This window comes from Zalophus californianus, chromosome 7, assembly GCF_009762305.2.
Source record: "Zalophus californianus isolate mZalCal1 chromosome 7, mZalCal1.pri.v2, whole genome shotgun sequence".
Lineage (NCBI taxonomy): Eukaryota > Metazoa > Chordata > Mammalia > Carnivora > Otariidae > Zalophus > Zalophus californianus.
The window spans coordinates 112,013,993-112,022,728 of record NC_045601.1 but is presented as its reverse complement, the minus strand read 5'-3'; the positions used below and the strand labels follow the sequence as shown (position 1 = coordinate 112,022,728).

Genomic DNA, 8,736 nt, shown 5'->3' with positions numbered 1-8,736 from the left:
TAATTTTGTTTCTATTTAACTATTAAAGTTCAGGAAGCACCCATACCTCTCTGCTGCAACTTGGTAGTAAACTGGAACCTGATAGAAAGAGGATTGGGAGCTATCCTTTTTAAAGTGTAAGGATCCAAAAGTATTTTCTCAGTTTAATCGGTACAGGATATTCAAAACAACTCTGACTTAGTAAAAAATCCAGGTTCCAGTTTTGCTTCTACTATTTATTCGCTATAGAAGCATGGAGTAATTACTGACCCCTCTCTGAGCTTCCTTGCAGGATTTTGGTCAAGTTCAAATGAGATTTAAGTCGCGGTTTCACTACTTATGTTTTACATTAATTTTGCTAAGGCACATATTTTAATTGTGTTCCTTGGAACACTTAGTTATCACTGTTCTTTGATGACTGACACATAGTACATGCTCCATACATATTTTCCTATTGTTAGAAGACGAAATGATCATAATTGGTGTAAACATGATTTAGAAAAGGGCTTTATGTTAATAAATTAATGAGGAATGAGATTTGACAAAGAGTTTTTAAGTGAATGGCAGGGTCTATGTAAATTAGCAAAAAGACAGATGCATGTCACGAATTTTAGTTGCAAGAAGCTGGGCAAAATGGGAGTTTATCTGGCTCACCTACTCAAACTGAAGCGGGACAGTGATGCATCTGGCACCAAGCATCTGGTACCAAACATCTAGCACCAGGCACCTGGCCACCACCAAGATGTCTCCATCTCTCATCTCAGTTTCTTTCTTCATCTCGACTTCATTTTGTCAGACATATTTATTTCACCAGTCTAGAAACTTGGAGATCTCAGCCTCTCAGCCTCTTACCTGAGAGAGAGGGACCACTTCCCTGAATCCCAGTTTGATAAAATCCAAGGAGGCGCTGTGATTGGCCTAGACTAGGACCTGTGCTTATTCTTGTGCTCAGGGCACTGTGATTGGCAGCCAGGGTTAGAAACAGCTGGTTGAAGTGGGAGAAGCAGCAGCTCCCCAAAAGAAGACGGATGCTGTTCTTATAAGAAGAGAGTATGCAGTGTAGGGGACCCACAGAACTTCAACATGGAAATAGACCTTAAAACTGCTAACCCAGGAACTGAGGCAACACAAACCCTATGTACACTGTGCATTACCATTAAATTTTTCCATTGGAAGCCCAGACAGAAGAAATTTGTCCGAGATATTTTACTGAAAAGGCATCCTAAACAGTTCTTTTACTCTAAGCCTCTGGTGAACTCCCCACAATATATGAGAGATAAACCATATGAGTGTATGGGAAGACTCAATATCATAAAATATTGATTAGTAAATGAATCTATTAATGTAATGTAATTTTAATAAAGTGTTGATGGGTTTTTCATTGAACTGAATAAGCTGGGTCTAGAATCTATGTTTATTTATTTATTATTTATGTTTATTTATTATTATTATTTATTTATTTAAAGATTTTTTGAAAGATTTTTATTTATTTATCAGAGAGAGAGAGAGAACACACAAGCAGGAGGGAGGGGCAGAGGGAGAAGCAGACTCCCCACTGATCAGGGAGCCTGATGTGGGGCTTGATTCCAGGACCCTGGGATCATGACCTGAGCCGAAGGCAGAGACTTAACTGAGCCACCCATGCATCCCTAGATTCTATTTTTAGATCCCCAACTAGGCAAGACACATTTGAAGAATAAATAAGTAGGGGAACTTACCCTTCTAGATAATAAGATTTACTATAAAGCTATAGTAAGACAGTGTGGTAACGACACTGGTAGGTATAAGGTAATAAATGGAAACTGTGGTAGGCAGCTCTAGATGGCACCAATAATCCCCACCTTCAGATATTCACATTCTTGTATTCTCCCCTCCCCCTGAGTATGGATTTAGTGACTCACTTCTAAATAATAGAATATGGCAGAAGCGATGGGATGTCACTTCTGAGATTGGATTATATAGTGATTCTTATCTTGGGAGCTCTTTCTCACTTTGTTGTTCTTCAGTCTCTCACTCAGAGGGTAAGCAAGCTGCCTCACTGTGAGCAACACTATGGAGAGGCTCATGTGGCAAGGAACTGTTTGAGGTCTCTTGTCAACAGCCAGTGAGGACCGGAAGCTGACCAACAGCCACATGTGTAAGCTTAGAAGTGGGTCCTGTCCCAGTACAGCTTTGAGGTAATTGCTGCCCTGGATGACCCCTTAGTTTTGACCTTGTAGGAAACCTTGAGCCAGAACTATCCATCTAGATCATTCCCATATTCCTAACCTACAGAAACTATCAGATAACAAATTTTTGTTGTTTTTAGCTGCTAAGTTTTGGGATAACTTGTTGTGCAGCAATACACAACTAATATATACACACATACAAAAACTTGATATCTACCAGAACTAGTACTGCAGATCAGTGGGGAAAGATCAATTTTTCAATGAATGGTGTTAGGACACCATAGTTTATATGAAAAACGAAAAGAATTTTCTATTTCATACCATATAGAAATACAGAAGTCCAAGTGTATTAAAAATATAAATGTGAAAAAGCAAAACTTAAAAACATAAAGAACAAAATATCAGAGAATATCTTTATGAATTCACGAGTCGGACTCCGTGCTCAGCAGGGAGCCTGCTTGAGGATTCTCCCTTTCCCTCTCCTGGTGCCCCTCCCCACTCCAAAATAAATAAATAAATCTTAAAAAAAATGAGGCTCCTTTCATGTCTTTCAGATTGACCAAAATTAAAAAATTAAAAGTCTTTGTTGATGTGAATATAGAACAACTGAAATTCATACACATTTGTGGGTGTAAACTTAAATTATTATAAACACTTTTTTTTTATTTAAAGATTTTATTTATTTATTTGACAGAGAGAGACACAGCGAGAGAGGGAACACAAGCAGGCGGGCAGTGGGAGAGGGAGAAGCAGGCTTCCCGCGGAGCAGGGAGCCCGATGCAGGGCTCAATCCCAGGACCCTGGGATCATGACCTGAGCCGAAGGCAGAAGCCTAACGACTGAGCCACCCAGGTGCCCCTAAACACTTTAAAATAATATGACAGTATCTAGTGAAGTTGCAGATAGTACATCCTAGGATCCATGAATAAGCATATATCCTAGAAGATTATTGTGCCTTTACTCTAAGTATAAGAGACATGGTTTGAATAGAAAAATAAATAAATAAATAAAGCCTAAGTGTCCAAAAGCAAGAAAATAGTGTTATTTTCATGCAGCGGAATGCTATACATAAGTGAAAATGAATGAATCAGAGGAACATATTCCAACATGGATAAGTCTCACAAGCAGAATGAAATAATTAAAAGTTGCTGAAGAATCCATATGGCACAACACCATTTTTGCAAAGTTTTAAATTGTGCCACAATATAATGTATTGCTTGGGGCTAAACACACTTCTAGTAATGGGATCAGGAGATGCCTCCGAATAAACAAGTCCACATTCAGGGATGCGATTTCCCCTAAGAGATGGTAGAGGAGAAGAGGGAAGGGATATACCGGTGATTTAAATATTTTGACATTGTTTCATAACTATAGCTGATGTTGGATAAATGGATAGTTGTATTATTCTTTATGTTTCTCTGTATATCTTAAATATTATATAACATAGTTTCAAAAAACTTAAAAGTAATAAGCACCACATATAGAAATAAAAGGAAAGACAGCAATAATGGGGAGGGAGAAGTGTAGAACAGTCATTATTTGAAAAGACACAAATTCCAAATAGAGTTTAGCAGTGTTTCCTTTTTTGGTAGAAGGGTAATTAGTTTCCTACAGTTGACGTAACACGTTATCAAAACCATGATGGCTTAAAACAACAGAAATTCAGGGGCACCTTAGCCGGTAGAGCATGTGACTTGATCTTGGAGTCGTGAGTTTGAGCCCCACACTGGGTGTAGAGTTTACTTAAAATAAATAAATAAATAAAATCTTAAAAAAACAAACAGAAATGTATCCTCTCATTAGAGGCTAGAAGTGTGAAATGAAGGTGTCAGCCGGGCTACACCCACTACAAAGGTTCTGGGAGAGAATCCTTCTTTGGCTCTTCCAGCTTTTGGTGGCTCCCGGTGCTCCTTGGTTTATAGCAGCATAACTCCAGTCTCTGCCTGGGTCATCACGTGGCCTTTTCCCTGCGTCTGAAATCTCTCTCCCCTCTTCTCTTCTAACGAGACCAGTCACAGGATTAAGGATCTGTAACAGCACCCCCAACGGTCTTAAGGATTAACTTGCTTCAAGCTTATGCACTCCTTGCTTGTTGATCTATAGTAGAGCTAACTTACTTTTCTTGAGATTTGCAGACCACTGGCCTTGAGGAGGGAAAGACCCAACTTTCCCAGAAGATAAGGTCTGCCTACACTCAGAAACAGTTGCTGCTGATGCCAGCAAGTCTGTAAGGGTCATGTCAACAAAGGACTAACTGCCCGGGCACCTGCTTCGCCTGCACATAGCCCCCTCCATTTTCCTGTGCCTCTCCTTTTAAAACCCTCCAGCTTCCCCTGGATGAAGAAGATGGTCTTTGAGACATTAATCCACCCTCTTCCCAGATTACCACCTTCCTTAATAAAGCAACTTTTCTTTTCCCACCATCACTTGTCTCTTGGGTATTGATTTTCAAGCACTGAGCAGCCAAACCTGAGTTGGGAACTGGTTCTCGGTCCTGTAACAATATTACTATTAGCGTATGGGGTAAAGAAAAAAAATACTGAACTGGTAATCAGTGGTCCTGAATTTTAGTCTTGGGACTGTGCTAGCTAATAACTCCACAAATTAGTTCTGAAACTCAGATTGTGAAACTGCTCTAGTCTTGGGTGTCCTTATTTGTAAAATGAAATGCAGGAAATAAGATGATCTCTAAGTTCCCTTCCTGTTCCAAAAATCTATAACTTCATGATGAGTCTGGTTTTCAAGTCTCATTGACTGATGGAAAGATCACACTATTGACAGAAATAAAAATGTCAAGATAATCAGCTGAGAATGTCTAGATGCTGTGGGAAATATGCAATTACAGCACATGGATTATCAATATTTGTTATGTTATAATTGTCTTAACGTGGCCACAACAATTTAAGTAGCCAGCCATCCAAGTAAAATACATATAAATATTGAATAACTATCCACAGTTCATCCTCTCGAGCTTATTCTTCCAGGATTATTGGTTTATGGCTGAAACAGCACATTTATACCTTGTTTAGTTGTCCATTCTATTTGGTAAAAAAAAAAGAAAGAAAACTGCCAATGCAGAAATCTAAAGTACCTGGTAATAGGAACCTAGGCAACTAATAAAATGATGTTCATTAAGGAAAAATTAACCATAAAAGTGTTTTAAGCATACTCTGAATAGATTTCCTAATCTTAATTTTAATTTACAAAAAAAATATGTATAGACCTTTTGTAGTGAATTGAATTGTGTCCCCCTAAAATATGTCCAAGTCTTAACTCCTGGTACCTGTGAATGTGACCTTATTTGGAAATAGGATCTTTGCAGATGTAGTTAAGGATCTCAAGGTGAGATCTCTGGACAAAGAACTAGTTCCCTCATTGTATTTTTAGGGTCTTAGGCAGTCTAACCATTTACTGTTTTATATATGCTACATGGTGTTTTCTTTCTATTAAGCCTCAAGAAAACTCTCTGGATTGTGTATTTTTCCCGTATCTCAGGCATCCTCAGGAGTGTTATCATTTGGCAGTGTTCTATGCACCTAGTTTTCTGCCAGAGATAATGAAATTATTACATGGATCACAGTGCTACAAACCGAATACTGCAATGCACATCTTCATTTTTTTTTAGATTTATTTATTTATTTTAGAAAGAAAGAGCACGGTCACTCACGTGAGTTGGGGGAGGGGCAGGAGGCGAGGGCGAGAGAGAATTCTCAAGGAGACTCTCTGCTGAGCCCACACTCAGCCTGCCTGACGCAGAGCTCGACCCCAGGACTCCGAAATCATGACCTGAGCTGAAATCCAGAGCTGGCTGCTCAACCGACTGAGCCACCCAGTGCCCCTGCAGTGCACATCTTTAGAACAAAAGCTCTGTCTATATTTAGCACAATATTCTTTCCTTCCTTCCCTCCCTCCCTCCTTCCTTTCTTTTCTTTCTTTCCTTTCTCTTCTTCCTTCCTTTCTTTCTTTTCTTTTTCTTTCTTTCTTCTTCTTTCTTTTTTCTTTCTTTTTTCTTTCTTTCTTTTTTTCTTTTTCTTTTTCTTTCCTTTCTTTTTTTTCTTCTTCCTTTTTTTTTTTTCTTTTTTTCTTCTTTCTTTCTTTCTTTCTTCTTTTTTCTTTCTTTCTTTCCTTTCTTTCTTTCTTTTCTTTCCTTTCTTCTTTCTTTCTTTCTTTCTTCTTTCTTTCTTTCCTTTTCTTTTCTTCTTTTTCTTCCTTTCTTCCTTCTTCTTTCTTCCTTTCTTCCTTTCTTCCTTTCTTCCTTCCTCCCTTCTTTTCTTTCCCTCTTCTCTCTTTCTTTCAAAGTGGGGCTTGAACTCACGACCCTGAGATCAAGACTTGAGCTGATATCAAGAGTCAAATGCTCGACTGAGCCACCCAGACACCCCAGCACAGTATTAGTTCTTTAGAATATATTTTCAAAAGAAGACTTTGTAGGTTAAGGCACATGGATATGTTTAAGGCTCTTTAAAGGATATAATATCCTGTAATTTGTTCCTTACTACATAAGAATAATAGATATACCTCCTACTGGGAAGATGGCAAGGATTAAACTGTAAGTGCCAAAAATAGATGATGAGACCAAAAAAATGGGCCAGAGAGAGACCCTTTATTACTCACAGCCCAACAAATAGCAGTTCTGGCCCCAAGTACCACTGGGCAACACCATGAGCCCACATGCAGGCAGTGGACTGGGAGGCAGCTAAAGAATCCAAGACTAAGGCTCACCATCTTTTTGTAGCAAGCAGTAAACAAGCCAGGGCCATTCCCTTGGGAAGTGAGCAGGTGTTCCTTAGTCCTGCTGTGATTGCTGTCATCTACTTAATTGCCTATGCACTAGCTAAAGAAACAGCTCAGAGTCAGAGGACAGTTAGGTCTTGCAGTTTGGCAAACTTTGCAAAGTGTGCAGGGGTCCTGTGGGCCCCATAACTTCATACTGCATAATTGCTGCATGGTATTTCTTAACATGGATAGAATGTGTTTAACTTTACTTGTGATTTTTATAATCATCGTTGGGCTTCGGTTTTTTTTTTTTTAATCAGTTGGCAGATCTTTCAGCCCTCATTTTAGACTGACCTGCTCTATATTCAAAGATTGACTTTAAACCCTAATTAAAACCGACACCAGGCACACCATGTCAGGGACTTACAAGAAAAACAGAAATGTACTGGAAAGGGAAGGGAGGGTGGGCTTTGAAAAGAAGTCTGTTTTCTTCAGAGTCTGTTCTCTGTATTACCAGTCATAGGTTTCTGAGCAAATTCAACAGAAAAGATTTAATATTCTCAAGTGAAACACTAAGTAAAGACTTTCAACAAGTGAACACTAAGTAACTTCAGAAACTATAAAGGTCATAGGGCACTGGACTGACTCAGTGGTTGGGGTGGAGCTTGGGACTCTTGATCTCAGGGTTGTGAGTTCGAGCCCCACCTTCAGTACAGAGACTACTTAAAAAAATTTTTTTTTATTTTTTTAAGATTTTATTTATTTGACAGAGAGCAGGAGAGCACAGGCAGGGGTAGTGGCAGAGGGAGAGGGAGAAGCAGATCCCCAGCTGAGCAGGGAGCCTGATGTGGGGCTTGATCCCAGGACCCTGGGATCATGACCTCACCGAAGCAGTCACTTAACGGACTGAGGCACCCAGGCGCCCTGAGACTACTTAAAAATTGAAAGAAAATCTTGGGGTGCCTCAGTGTCTCAGTCTGTTAAGCGTATAGTATAAAGGTCCTAGAAAATTTACTCATTTTCATGCCAATCCTCTCTCAAAGCACACCTTGGAACCCTCCCCAGCCCCCACCCCCCTCAATTTCCCCCTCTAGGCAGCTGCCCTTTAGGGACCCCGGCCTCTCCTCGCTGTTTCACTTCTCTGGCTCTCAAGGTTGCGGGGGAGGGCGGGGGTAGGGGCAGTGCGTGTCCTCACAGAACCTCGCGCGGGGCGGGGGTCGTGAAGCCCCTCCCCCGCCGCCCCGCACCCCGCGCATACCCCGCGGGGAGCAGCGCCCTGCAGAGCCGGCGCGGGGCGCCCCAGAACGAACCGGTGTCGGACTCCCAACGGCCGAGCCTCGGTGGCCGCCGAGCCAGAGGCAGCTCCCCCGGCGCAGCGCGGCCACCTGGCCAGCCTGGGTGATTGGCGGGTGGCGGCGGGTCGCGGCAGGTGAGTGCGCCCCGGCTTCTGCACGGAGCCCTCCCGCCCTGGGATGCCCCGCCCGCTTTCCTCTCTGGCTGGGGACTGGAGTGGGTGCTGGAATTCAGTTCCTCACCTCCCGACCAGCCCAGTTAACACCCTGCTGCAAAACCCCAGCTCAGTCACGGCCTTTTGTAAATCCCAGTGTTTCCCTGGACGTCTGACTTCACCCCATTCCCCCTTCTAAGAATTCAAAAGTAAGGCAGACAAAATCTCTCCTCCTCCAGATTTATTTTTCCAACCTCTCTCTTCCTCACTCCCCTGCACCCCGAAAGTCTCATCACTGAACTTACCACTTTTCCCAACCAAACCCTGCCTTTTCCTGCTGTCTTGCGTTTACACTCTATCTCCCCCACTTCTGGCCTAGAATATTCCCCTCTTCCATGTTCTCGTGACAGCTCTTCAGACCCAACT

At 41.6% G+C, this 8,736-nt stretch overlaps 1 protein-coding gene across 1 annotated transcript in view; it reads left to right on the top strand.

Annotated features, from left to right (window-relative positions):
- The first annotated feature begins 8,173 nt into the window (after nt 1–8,173).
- DNAH8 (dynein axonemal heavy chain 8) overlaps nt 8,174–8,736 on the top strand; it is a 417,769-nt gene continuing 417,206 nt past the window's right edge. The window contains exon 1 of the mRNA XM_027603620.2: nt 8,174–8,292. The gene's annotated coding sequence lies outside the window, so the exon portion shown is untranslated. The remainder of the gene's footprint in view (nt 8,293–8,736) is intronic.